This window comes from Callospermophilus lateralis, chromosome 8 (assembly GCF_048772815.1).
Source record: "Callospermophilus lateralis isolate mCalLat2 chromosome 8, mCalLat2.hap1, whole genome shotgun sequence".
Classification (NCBI taxonomy): Eukaryota; Metazoa; Chordata; class Mammalia; order Rodentia; family Sciuridae; genus Callospermophilus; species Callospermophilus lateralis.
Window position 1 is genome coordinate 36279964 of NC_135312.1, and position 15305 is coordinate 36295268.

A 15305-nucleotide genomic window follows, 5' to 3' on the forward strand; every position below is an offset into this window, starting at 1 on the left:
GTTGAGTAAACATGCAATAAGTGCTAGCTTTTCTGCTTTTCATAAACGTTCAATGGCTTGCTCTATAAATAGAATCCAACTTTAACAGGCTTAAAAAAGCCATTTAAAATCATATCCAAAGTGGCCCATTATCTAACAATCTAGTCTCATTTCTAATATATATTCCAGACTTCAGTCAGAATTATCAGGCAATCACAAAATATGTTACATCTTGCTTTATCTTCTTCTTGTTTAACTCCTACTTCTCTCTTCTGCTCTGTCTATACCTAAACATTTAATTTCCCCTTTTTACAAGAAAAATTCTGTTGGCATTTGAAATTTCAGCATAAAGTCACTATTCCTGTGAAATCTTTTCCAAACATCCCTAAGCTGAATAAATCCCCTTTCTTGGGCTGCCACACTTTTTAACTCTTCTTTTGTAGCATTTGACATGAAGTATCGTCGTTTAAAAACAGCTTTTATTCTTTTAGAGCAGTTTTGGTTCATAGTAAAATCAAACTGAAAGTACAGAGATTTCCCAAATACCCTCTAACACCATATAATCACAGTCTCTTAGATATCTACATCTTCCACTAGAAAAACATAAGTGTTGTAATTGATGAACCTACAGTAATATATCATTATCAATGAAAGTTGATAATTTACATTATGCCTTATTATTGGGGCTATATACCCTATGGGTTTTGAGAAATATATGATGACACATACAGAATAGTTTCTGTTACCTTAAAATCCATCTGTGTTCTATTCATGCTTTGTTGTTCATTAATTCTATCAACCACTGATCTTTTCATTGACTCCATAGTTTCACCCTTTCCCAGAATGTCATATAGTTGGAATCATATATTATATAGCCTTATTAGATGTACTTAATTCACTTAGTGATATGCATTTACTTTTCTTTCCTGTCTTTTTAGGGTTTGATAGTTCATTTCTTTTTAGTGCTGCATAATATTCCATTGGTTGGCTAGACAAAGAGGTTTTTTTAATCCATATTTTTATAGAAGAAAATTTTGGTTCATACCAAGTTCAGGCAATTATAAAAAAAAATCTAAACATCTATGTGCAGGTTTCTGTTTAGACATAAGTTTTTGATGAATTCAGGTAAATACCAAGGAGTGTGATTACTGAATTATATGGTAATAGTATGTTTCATTTTGTAAGAAACTATCAAACTGCCTTTCAAAATGTTGTGCACATATATATTTTTTTCACTTCCACCTACAATGAATGAAAGTTCCTGTAGCTCCTTAATAGCATTTGGCATGTTAATATTTGGGATTTTGATCATTCTAAGAGGTGTGTAGATTATTTAATTTGCAGTTTCCTAACTGACGTATAATGCTGAGCACCTTTTCATATATTTATTTGCCACCTGTATATCCTCCTTGAAGTTCCTGTTTCATATATTTTATCCATGTTTTTAATCAAATGATTCATTTTCTTATTTTTGAATTTTAAGAGTCCTTTGCATATTTTGAATAACATGCCTCTATCAGAGGTGTCTTTTGAAAATATTTTCTCCTTGCCTATGGTTCACCTTATAATTCTATTAAGGTGTTATCTTTTTATTCTTTCCTGTTACAATGTAAGATCTCTGAGAGGAAGAGATAAGACATTTTCATGAAAAGTAGATTGACACAAAAGCCTACAGAGAACTTTTTGAACCAATTCAAAGTATAAATGAATATTGGTATCCTCATAAGAAGCCACATAAATACAAAAGTAAGTAAAAAATAACAAAATCATATGTGTGTTTTGTAATAGCTCTAATGATTTTATTTCTTTATAGTTATAATAAGAAATATAGAAGTAGAAACAGATTGAAGAATTCTCTTGATTTCCCTTTCTTCATTAAAGCTGTCAAACTGCTCAGCCTTTAGCAATGACATATGTTAACTGTGGCCTAAACGTAGACAACATGGATATAAAAGGGCCTGAGGTCAATATTTACAAACTTATAATTGTTCACTGAGATTTGCCAACTCAAAAGAATTTATTCCCAGCATAGAAAATAAGACCTTAAGGTTCTCTTTAATTTCATACCATATGGTAAGTGGTACTCCTCATGATTGTGACAAACAAGGCAAATACAGAGCCAAATTAATTTCTTCTGAAGTTCCAAATATTCAAAGATGTTTCTAATTAGTGGTGAACCTCTCCACCAAAAGGCACCAAAGTTTAAATCTGAATTTAATTCATAGTACACTGAAAGTAAAGTAGGTCAGATTGTGACAGGTGTAGCCTTACTTCAACACAAAAGCACATATGGCACACACTACTTTTGGACTTTAGGAAGGCAGGTAACCAAAGGACCTCTAGTGGGTCATCCACTCATGCCTGCTGCTTTATGACACATTGATTGCATTACTCCCATCTTCACAATGTTAAGCTGAAACTCAGATACTTTGCCTCTTATAACAGTGATTGCATCAGTTAGTAGTTTGGTGCATTCTTTGGTGATTCCTGTCATTATGAGGCTTTTCTTTTCTATCCATCTTGAATTTTCTTGCAGCAGTAAGTGCCTATTGTTAAGAATTGTCCTTACAAACTCTTTCTGTAGTTAGCACTTCATATTATAATTAAATAATGCAATCTTCCCTTGTTGGCATCAGTTGCCTTCAGATCTAACTTATATCTATCTTTGTTTATGAAACACATGTAAAATCCACTGATTGGAGGAATTTTCCATTTTGCTTAACTCCCCATGACTCTCCTTTTCAATCAATGTGTGTGATCAGTGAATCCTAAGCCTATTTCCCAATGAACAAAATCTATGGGTTCCAATAGATTCCCCTAGGGGTGTGTGTGTGTGTGTGTGTGTGTGTGTGTGTGCGTGCGTAACCTCGCGTATAAATACATATGCATATAAAATGGGGAATTCAATAATACAATGCAGGAAAAGGAAATACTTCTCAAAACAGATGGTTTCTGATGAGAAAAGACACAAAGAGATGGAAGCAGACAGATTTCTTTAGATAACAAAAACAAAGTAAAGATTCCTCATGCCTGTGGCAATAAAAGAATTATGTTCTAAATAAATATAAATAGTTAAAGGGAGTGATGTAGCTTGTGAGGATTAAAAGGAAATATTGTGTCATCTGTTTTATATAGGAATGTTGAAATTCAGTTCAGAAAAACAAAAAAGACCTCAGTCTAACAACAATAATAAAGTTTCTTAAGATTTTAAACTTCAGTGGTAAAAATAATAATTTCAAATCACTGAAGACCATAAAAGTAGATATTAATTGTGTAAGAAGATCTAACACTTCTTGACTGTGCCAGGATTTTGCAGTAACTAAGTATGTATGTGCAGTAAGTATGTGCAAATACTTATAGAAAGGTGTTTATTTTTTCCCATTTTCCACATAAGAACAAATGATAGGACAGAAGTGAACACAACCACTCTCATTTTAAATATAATGAAATCTTAGAAAATTTTCAACTACTCAGGTCTTCTTGAATACTTATATTTAACTATAACTACTACAAAACAAGACAGAATTCAATCAAACAAAAACAAAAGCAAAATTGTGTTTATCAGACATGGCCTTTTAATTGAAATTGGGTTGCTGCAGTTTATAATGTACTCACTGAGTGACTACTGCATGTCAGGGCCAGGATTGAATGCCAGCAATATAATGCCTACCCTTAAGTAATATATGGTATATTGAGGAATAAATAGCTATATTCTAAGAAAGAAAACTGGTTAGAGATGAGAACATGGTCCCTTTCTAGACAGAGTTTTAGATGAAATGATATGCTGGATCTTGAAAGATATTTTAGAAATAGAAAATTTAAAAACACTGGGGTAGGGGATATGACTCAGTGGTAGAGTGCTTGCTTAGTGTGCACAAAGCCCTGAGTTCAATACCCAGCATTGCAAAAACAAAGAAAACAAAAAACAATGGGGAACTTATGTAGATGAAGCAGAAAAAATGTAACTACAGAGGCCTGAAATGCCATGGGGACAGTGCAATCTGACAACCTCAATAACACCAAATAATAAGTGTTGGAGCAACAAATTTCCAACGGATAAGCTGGAGAGATGAAGAATGTACAGGCTTGATGAGGATTTTATATGCCTTCTATGGCATTTAGACACAATTTTACTGGTTAGTGGTTACCATTATTGAAACAAAGCTCTCAAACTTTATGTTTAAAGGATGATACAACTATAAAATTAAAATGTTTTCAAATTAAAAATGAACCAATGTATAAAACAAAGAAAATTCAGATTTGCCATATTCAGTATGACAGTTAATATTGTCCTGAAACTCTACTACTACTTGTAGAGGTGATGTTTCCTTTATTTTCATGTGTGTGTACTATATAGAAAGTTTTGGTATGACTAGGTTCTTCTAATTTTCCTTATTTTGTTTCAGGCATTAGCAGATTATTTAAATATAAAAGCTGTGTGAATTCTTTTTGTGTTAATACAAAATGCGTAATTTTATACTAATGCAAACAAAATACAAAACAAAGATGAACAGAAGCACTATTAATCAATAAGTAACATTATCCAGGTCTCATTATTTTCTTATATTTTAATATTATGAAAATAAAAATGCAGAATTAAAATTATTAACTTACATCAAAGACATACATCCTTTACATGAAAATTGCAGTAAATGTTTCACTAATGTTTAACTTCTTACATTTTTTTTTTGTCATTCTCTCCATCAATTCTCTACCTAACAATTATCTGTGTGAAGTGGTTTTTATTCCCAGACTTTTCCTCTATCTTTAAACAAAAGAAGATAAATTTGATTTCATGGCTGCATATAGAAAATGATTTTACAATTAAATAATTTAAGATGGCAAGTGATAATGTTTCCCTATGAAAATATTCTTCTACACATAACCCACATTTGAGAAGAAACTACTGATTGGTTTAATCAGAAACAGACTGAGATAACGGAAGTCTGAGAATAAAAACCACTCCACACAGATAATTGTTAGGTGGAGAATGGATGAAGAGAATGACAAAAAAAAAATGTAAGTAGTTAAACATTAGTGAGACATTTACTGCAATGTTTCATGTAAAGGATGACAATGATATAAAATAATTAGAAATATTAGAAAAATGAAATCCAATTGATTTATCAAATGAGTTACTTTGTTGAGAATTCCAATAAATTATTCTCTATGTTAAGATTTCGGCTAAAGCTCTGTCCAAATTTCTGCTCACAATCTGTGGATAGATACTAACTCTGTAGCCTGTAGATAACCCAAGGGAATCATAGTTTGAGTGGTCTATACATAAAATACAGAATACCCAAAACATATATAAGTGAGATGCTCTAAAAGGGAGCAGAATCCTGAAAGGATTTACTGTATGATCCTAAAGAAAAAACTTTATGGACCAACAAATGACCCATTTAGCTAATATAAGGCTTTCTATGTAATTTCAAGGAGAAAATAGGAAACAGTATCCTATTTTGCAAATGTGCCAGATATTATTCTTAAATATCTCAGAGCGATCATGCACATGAAGGGATTAAATTTATATTAGGACTTCCTGTTTTGTACACAACTGATACTTTGGTACAAATACTTCTTTGGGGATGAAGGGTTTAATACTATGCATTTTATGATGTACTGGCATCCCTCTTCTACCCACAAAATGCCAGTAGTACCAACTTCCAGTTTTTTAAAAATATTTTTTTTAGTTATCAATTGACCTTTGTTTTATTTATTTATATGCAGTGCTGAGAATCAAACCCAATACCTCACACATGCTAGGCAAGCACTCTACAATGAGCTACAACCCCAGCCTCCAGTTATGATACCACAAATATCTTCCTACATTGCCATAGTCGCCCAATACGTGAAATAACTTTCAGTTGAGAATCACTGTTGTATACAGAGTAATATTTGTCCTATTTCTTGCCCCACAATTTATAACATCTTTCTACTCAATACAGAAGATAACCTATGTTCTAAGGAATTATATTCTGCCATTGCCTTCCATGGGATACAAAAAGGTTGCCCATCAACAATTTTCCCTGAACTAAGCCCAATAGTGAAAACTTTTACAGTTCAACAACTTAGATGAATCACTTAAATCTATCTGGGCCATAACTTAGATGAATCACTTAAATCTATCTTCTCCATAAAATAAAAATCTTGAACTAATTTAGTTTTCCCCAAACCTGCTTAATCCTAAGCATCATTTGGAATCTTTATTACAAAATGTAGATTTCTGAGTTTCATGGTAAGTGTATTGTAAGAGACTATGCTGAGGAGTACCTAAGAATCTGTATCTCTGAAATAAGTTCTCAGGAGAGTGTTATCATCAGACATGTTTATGGAACACTGAATCAGATAGTCTCTAAGGTACTATCTAACTCTAACACCCTAGGCCTTTCCAAAGTGAAAACATTTTAGGAAAAACATTTATTCTTTTAGGCCACTGAAAAAGTACAGTAATAATTGAATTCACTATCATGGTAATTTAGAAAGCAGTACCTGAATGACCTGAAAGAGTTATAGGGACCCCATGGGAATAAGTTAGTCAACAGAAACATTTGGCAGCATTTAAAAACATTAAAAGCACTAGTAATACTGGTACTTTGCCATATAATGAATGATACAATTTCAAAGCTAAGGCTCCTAGACAACATTACTCAACTGAAGCACCTTCATTTCTACATGCTTTTATTTCCACTCTTCTTTTTAGAGCCTTAGAATATCAATGCAAAATAAGAAACAATAAAAAGGCAATCTTCTTGAAATGAAAATGCACATAACCTGCAGTGTCTTCAGTTCATTTATGTATTTGTCAGAAAACTGTGATGCTCAAGGGGGGATTAAGTGTACACAGTACAAGTGTCTTCCATCAGGCTACTTAAGTTCTTGGTCCTTTTATAACAGGAAATGTGGGAACCCTGCAGGAAGCAATGCTGCTGGTAGAAAAGCTGAACAATGGTTCCATTTTATATGTAATAGCATCATCTACTGAGTCAATGAATTGATGTATAATATAGCTTTTTGCTTAAGGCTATACTTTCTGTCACTTTATTAAGTCTAGTAAGTTATGTAAATCAATGCTACCTGAACAAACAGAAAGGCAGAATGCAGCAATGAATTGATATGCCAGGAGGCAGAAAGAACAGAGTAGACAAAGATCTTTATAAATTAACATCCTCCAAGTCCAAATGTTGTCTGAAGAGTTAAGGGCTATAAGATTTACATTCTTCTCATATTATTCCCATAATCAAAATCTAAACCAACAATTTATATCCTATATGGGATGCTGAAAAGTATTCAATAATATCTGCCCTAGGAATAAGGAAAGCATTAATTGAGGCATTTATTTTGTGTACTTGATCATGTTAATATGGTTCACGTAACTACCAACAAACAATATTTTATTTGTTCTAATTAGTTATACATGACCGTAAAGAGCATTTTGATATATCATACATAAATGGAGTATAACTTCTTATTCTTTTGGTTGTACATGGTGCAGTGCAGAGCTACACCAGTCATGCAATCATATAAGCACATAGGGTAATAATACCCAATTAATTCTACTATCCTTTCTACCTTTGTACTCCCTCCCCTTCATTCACCCATCTCTGTCTAATCCAAAGTACCTCTATTCTTCCCTAGCCCCTCCCCTTATTGTGAATTAGCATCTGCATATCAGAGAAAATATTCGGCCTTGGTTCTTTGGGGATTGGCTTATTTTGTTTAGCATGATATTCCCCAGCTCCATTCATTTACCAGAAAATGCCATAATTTCATGTTTCTTTAAGGCTGAGTAATATTCCATTATGTATATATACCACATTTTCTTTGTCCATTCAACTGTTGAAGCACCTAGGTTGGTTCCATAGGTTAACTATAACACACAATGTTTTTAATCAGTTTTCCAACTATATTAATTCTTTTCTTTCTGATATCTGTGTAAAAGATACAACAGTAAAAAAAGAGCTTGAGGGCTTTTCTTCATGCTGCATTGCAAGTAAGTTGCATGACCGTGCAATAACTCTTATTTTTCTTGATAATAAACTACAAGAAGTGCTGACACATTTCCTTCAACGTATGTACATGTTATGTTTACTTAAAATACATTTAAAACATTGGAAGCAGCTAATTCTATTATTCTGTTATTTCAGGAAATGTATTGTATTATAAAATAGACAGCCGTAGGTACTCTCGAGAGGTTTTATGTTTTAACTACATTCTATGGCTCAATGATTGTTGTATAGTCAAGCCTGAATAGAACAGTCTATTTCAGTAGCTCTGGAAAGTTAAAACACTTGGATAAATGCATACCATTTATTTCTTCTAATCTAGAAAAAGAAAGAGATCATAGTCATAATAAAATTCCAGAAACCTTGAAAGACTTCATCCATAAACTGATATAGTGTTACTAAAAGACATTAAGAATATAGGTTGGTATGTTAAATCTGCAATTAAGAACTTACTTTGATACAATTGTAGAGAAGGATTTGCAGTGGAATATAACTGGACAATGAGAGCTGGCTATGGGGCTATTATAATAGTTCCAATAAGAAAAAATGAGGACACAAATGCATATAGTTTACCAGTGAAGGTCCCAAAATGTGCTAGTCCTTTGTTACAATCATATTTCTGCATCTAATCCTTAGCTTTGCAGAGCAAAATCCTGTTACTTCTGCATAGGCATCAAGTGATGGCAAACCTATGGAGATCCATTTTATCTCAACGGAATTCTCAGAATTTAATGTATGAACTGAAATGCAGGAATTTATTTCCTTAACTTTAAAAGCATATTCCATTTCAGTGACTGAAATGAATAATCTATTTCTTAGTTTTACTAAACTGACACTGATTCCAATTTTAAAATGACCTTATACCAGTACTTCCCAAAATCACATGCCTATTTCACTTGTTCTGTTTGCCATTAATAGAAGCTACTTGAAAAAGAGCTCCAGTGGCATATAAGTTTAGGAAATCTTTGAGCATTTTTCAAACTCTATGGTCCTTGTGTACACAGTGATTGTCTGAGAGGATGTTATGTGGTTCTTTCCAAACTTAGCTAGGCATGTTACACTTGTATTCCCTGGAGTGTATCTCCATAATGTATTAGGATTTTCCATAACACATTAGGAGAACACCAAAGGAAGACTCTGTGCTCCCAAGGATGTTACATATTTGTACCCATTTCCAGTGACTAAATAGTTCCAGGAGACATTTCACAAAACAAAATGTTTCTTCATGGGGACTTTTAACATATGACTCAAGTAGCACAAGATATATGGTAAGCCCAGGGTATCTTAACAACACTCAATAGAAGCATTTAACTCTGCTAATTTCAGCAGTTTTAATATTTGTGCAGATGTTTCTCTTGTCCACACATCAATCTGTATTCATGAAATGCTCTGTGAATATAAAGGATGCATGTTTCTGCAGAAACCATTAGAGTTCCATCATGACCCTTCATTGCAGAATTTGGAAATTTCATTTAAATCTTGAAAATGTACAAGTATAGCACTGAAATACTTAGGTGAAAATAAACCTTAAAAAGTTTAACTTTTAGGTAGTAAAGACATTTTAATTGTAAATAACTATTACCAACTCTTTCTGTTTTGCATAAAATCATTTCCAGTTACTAACTAGAACTTAGGCCAATAAAAGTGTAGTCTAGAAGTTAATTTCAATAAAGATCCAAATTCAGATTGTAATATTCAGCATTATAAGGTTATCCTTTTCTCCTTATATCTGAAGTATCTAGCCCCACCCCCAACTTACTCTATGTTGGCTCTCTTAAATTCTGTTCAAAATGTACCCCAAATTAGACTTTTATGAATAAGGCTTTTGTTATTGCCATCACCTGGACAACTTAGGGAGCATTTACAGAGAATTCCATTTGATGAAAAGAGCACTTCACAGCTTTAAAGTAGTAAATGTGATCATTTTGCAAGTTGTTTACCAGGCCAGTGATGTCTTTTAGTATAATTTCTCTTTTTTCCATTGTCATAAAATTTTGGAAACTTTTTCAAAACTTTTAACAAGACATTGGAATTTTACCTTTTTCACCATAAAATTTGTTTTTAATGTCACTATAAACTCATAGGACATAGTCTTCAGAGACTTCTTGAAAACAAATGTAATTCATAAAATAAAATAAAATGATCAGAGTTAAGATAGTTAGAATTAAATTGTATTTAGAAATAACAATATCCAAGGTGGAGCCATTTCCTGCATATACACAAGAATTCATGAAGCTGCAGCATTATCTGTAACTTTATCAGTCACATTAAAAAACAGAAAAAGTATATTTAAAAATCTTGGAAACAATTATGGTAAAAACCAACAGTGGTCATACTCCATAAAACATACTTTATATAGGAGAGGAATTAAGTTAAAGAGTATGAAGTTATGATCTTAAAGTTATTATCACACATTATCTTAGGAGCATACAAACAGTAACTGCTAAAATTTTGCAAAGTCTAAAAATATTGAAAATGCATACACTCACCAGCTAAATAATGCTGGGAATTCCCTACATAAGGCATTCACTTATTTGACTGCAGTAAACAGTCTCAGAACAAAAAATTATTTAAGTCAAAACAATAATTTATATTTCCTAAATACTATACACAATGTGAGGATATTACATATCAGTGAATGGCAAGATGGAAGGATCCTGCCACATGGAAAAAGGGATCCATATTCAGAAATCTACTCAAGGAACACTGTCCAATTCTGAACTTCCATTGCTCTTCTTTTACACATCCCAGTTTCTATTCTATCATTCTATATTTATCAGTGGTAGATGTGTCAATGACCTCTCTATTCCCACAAATGAAAAATATAGATCGTTTTTCTTCACTATTCACCGCAGTAATAACAATGATACTTCCTATCTCTAGAAATTCACTTTAAAATAGCTTTTATAATTTTCTGAGTTTTTCTGTCTCTGTGGTAATTTCTTCTTTGTAAATTCATCTTCCTCCAACAGATTCTTAAATGTAGAAGTTCTTTGTGGTTCATCAAAAAAGTTTCCCTCCATTTTCACTTCTTAATCTCCATCTCTCTAGGTATTACCAACCAAACCAATAAACTTATTTATGAGGGTGATAGATAAAATCAAATTATATCTCCACAAATAAACACTCTTGAGTCTCAGAGCATTACATGAAACTGCCTTTCTAATATTTCTACTAACAGTTCAAGTGCATGGAAAAAATCACCAGGCTTAAGCCTACAGTCATATTCTTTTACCCTCAAACTTGGACCTTACTAATGTTTCCTATCCCAAACACAACCTCCATCCATCTAGTTGAGCAAGTTAAATTCATAAATAATTCTTGACACCTTTGAATCCCTCACAGGATTTAATGTACCACTGGTTCTTCACATTTCGCATGTTAAGAAAAACTCAAATCTGCTAACTCATCTTTTATCTAAATTGTATCTATGAGAGCCAAAATTCTCTTTATGTACCTTCCTTAAATGGTCTTTTAGAAACACCTCTGCCATATCTTATCCTCAATCTATTCTCCCAATTTCTAATAAAGTGATATTCTAAAAGCAGAAATATGACTATGCCTCATTGACACAGAAAATTCAGTTACACTACCTCTGTAATCATTTATTTTTAAAAACACTTCAATATAAATAGTGTAACACATGATAATAAATTAAGTTCAGTCTACAGCATAAGGGTTTTCAGTTGGTATTTGATGTACACTAATCAGAAATCTACATTTTAGGAATGATTATATATTCACCTGTCATAAAAGTGGAGAAATTATATACCAGAGGGTTTGTTATAGTATGTGGTTGACTAAAAAGGTCATATCAGTCCTAATGCTCTTGCATGAATAGTAACAAAAGCAAGTTTGTACAGCAGCCTGACACACTGGGAATAGTCCTTTCAATCTACAGTTCCATTGGTCTTGAGTTCCTGTATTGAATGGAGAACTGTGTTATCTAATTCAACTATCTTATCTTTGATATGACTCAGTCTACTTATGTAGCTATAACAAAATACACTTATTGTGTGACTAACAGTAGAGATTTATTTTCTCATAGTTCTAGGGGAAGGAAAGCCCAAGATCAAGGTTCAGCAACATTTTGGTTTATATTAAGGGCTTCCTTGCTGGCATGCAAATGGTCACCTTCTGTGTCCTCATATAGTAGAGAGAGAGAGAGAGAGAGAGAGAGGGAGGGAGGGAGAGAGAGAGAGGGAGGGAGGGAGGGAGAGAGAGGGAAGGAGGGAGGGAGGGAGAGAGAGGGAAGGAGGGAGGGAGATAGAGAGAGGGAGGAGGGGGAGAGAGAGAGGGAGGAGGGGGAGAGAGAGAGATAAGGTTTTGATGTCTCTTCTTCTTATAAGGAGATCATCTCTATGGAATTAGGGTCCACCCCCAATGACCTCATTTAACCTTTAACATCCTTTCACATGCTCTTATCTCAAAATAAAGATACAATGGGTATTGAGTTTTGACATTTGGATTGGTGGGGGGATGGGTGAGGCATACAAACATTCAGTATGTAATAATGATATATAAAACTTTCATGGCTTTTGGCCACTTATTCAGCAACATTTTATAAAAATTCCCAAACCACTTTCTGCAGTCTTATTACATGTGGTTTTCTTTCCCTTTCTTTCTAGTCCTTCTCATCACTGAGTTTTTGGTTCTTTTTCTTCTCACTCCATACAGTCATGCATCCAAATAATCCCTCTGTTACCAAATCAAATTATTCTCAGAAATATATTTATATTCTCTCAGTTACTGTCTCTACTCAAAAATGACAAACTAGGCCTACGGCATACATCAGTTGGAATTTTGTTGAAACATATATAAACTTAATGTTGGGGGTGGAGTACATGCCATGTCATTTAGTCAACATCAGTATATCTACTTTCTGAATTAACATTTTATTCACCTTTAACTTCTAGCAGAAAATGTGGATATTAACTATTATATTCATTTTATAGCAGACAAAACTGAGAAAATTCTTATGCTCTTCTGTTATTTGTGACCTTAGGTATTTATTGAAATAGCAGTCATAAAATAGACATGCTCTCTGCCTTTGTGGAGTTTGAACAATATGGAAATAAGTCATTTAATAACCACAATCCTATATAATTACAAAATGTGAAAAATGCTATAAAATACCAAATGCTAAACAATGGGAATAATTATACTTTATATTGAGTAAGCAGGAAAGATTTACCTGAGGAAAGTAAATTTAAAGTGAGACCAGATAATGATCAGAAATATCACTGGAAAAAAAGGAAAAAATTCTAAGCAAAAGTTCAACATACAAAGGCCCTGAGATAGAAACTTAAAAATGCCCAGTGGACTGAAGAGATGAATTAGAAGAAAGGTAACACCAGGTAGGTAGGAAAGGTCCATAGAATCCACTTGCAACCTTGCAGACCCCTCCAAGGGAATTGAGATTTTATTTGTAAACATGGAACATTATTACAACCTATTATTGTATAAGTATTCTATAAAAACTGTGACAATATTGTTAAATCAGAATATATTGACCATTGTTCTATAGCAATAAAGACACTCTCTTTTAGATATGTTGTTTCCTAATATTCTCAACTGAGAGATATAAGGAATGACATGACCCTTAGCAATAAACCATAAAGAATTACTAAGAAACCTAGAAAAAAAATAAATGGAATTTCCAAAAAATATAAATAACTGATATAAAAATTTAGCCAATGTATTTAATGGCAGTTTAGGTCCAAATGAAGAGAGAAATAGTAAACAAGAAGATTAATCCAAGGAAATTATTTGTAACTGAGCAAATACCTAGAAGGGAACTCAGAACTGCACAAGTGAGTGTACATGGAGTCAAGTTATGGTACACTAGTTAGTGTACATGAAATGAAGTTATAATAAAAATATTACTTCCAACTAGGCCTGCTCAGAATTTCCTTCTCATTTTGACTCTTGAAAACCACTCTGTCTTTTGACTGCTTAGTCACCTGAACTGGCTGTAAATCAAATATATGAAAACTTCTTGGAAGACAGATGAGCTATTTACATAGTGAGTGAAATGTTTTCTCTTTAGGAGGACCTCAGTTCTCCCTCAATCAGAGCATTTTTAAGTGCGTTTTAAAAATTTTAAAAAAGCTTTAAAAAGAATGCTATGGTAAAAGAAGACAGAACTCCATGAAAAAATAGTCCCTATTCTATCTATACAATCTGCTTGTCATCAAAACCAGTAGCAGGGGGCCACCTAAATTGTAGCATCTACAGTGTAATATAGTTTCCTGCTGTTTTCACGTAGCCAAGGTATCCATTAAAGAGCTGGCAGAGCTTCTAGAGGCACATTAGAAATGGCCTTTACTAAATACACAATCTCCTCTTCCTTATTCGTATGGATTATATTGCTTTAATTGGTCAATCATTCCTACTGCATTCCCCTGATCCCAGGGCAAGTGAGAGAGCTTAACTGCTTCTGCGTATGTTATGGCAACAGTCTCTCTTGATGAGGAAGTATAACATAGAATTAGGGCTGAAATGCATTTTCCACAGGTTATTACTTCCTTTTACTATTTTATGTCTGAAATGTGAATGTTTGGTCTCAATATCTCAAGCTGCTTGTAACTCAAAGGTTCACTGCTTTGCTCTAGGGAAATATAGATCTCTGCTGACCAACATGATGAATTGCTTTTTGTTATGCCCTTCTCAGACCTTTGGAAGTACTGCAGATTAAAAATCAAAAGAGCCCAGGAGAAATCAGAAATTCTAACTATAGGTCAGAAGTTGTTAAGTTCAGTGAATTATAAGAGATCTAAAAATCCCACTTTCCATTAGGACACCTTACAGACTCTTTCATCACAACTGCCACCTACTCGCCTATTGTTATTGCTTTTTTTCCTTCTTCTTCTACTAAGAAATTAGTGAGAGTGCAAATAACTATATGAATACTATGATCCTGTTTGCAAGATCCAGAAAATTCTAGTCTCAAGTCTGAAACTTTATTAACTATATGTAACATTGGGCAGGTTGCAAACTTTCCTCATATATAAAAAATAATAATACACCTATTGTAGTCAAAAAGAAATGGTTTCTACAAGGCTTCATGGGAGTAGGAATAAGACAAGATAATATAATGTCTAGCAAAGACAAAGTAAAGGAGTTTCAGCTCTTTCATCAAATAAACCACACACTATTGATACTGCTTCCCCTCCTCTTTTGTTTTCCTACTTAATCATAAACAATGTTTTTATGAGGGATTCTTACTCACTTTGATTCTTTTGACAGAATTCCTTGGACATAAAAGTTCTCAAATGTTTGCTGAATTAATGAATAATTGAGTTAAGTCATGATAGGTGA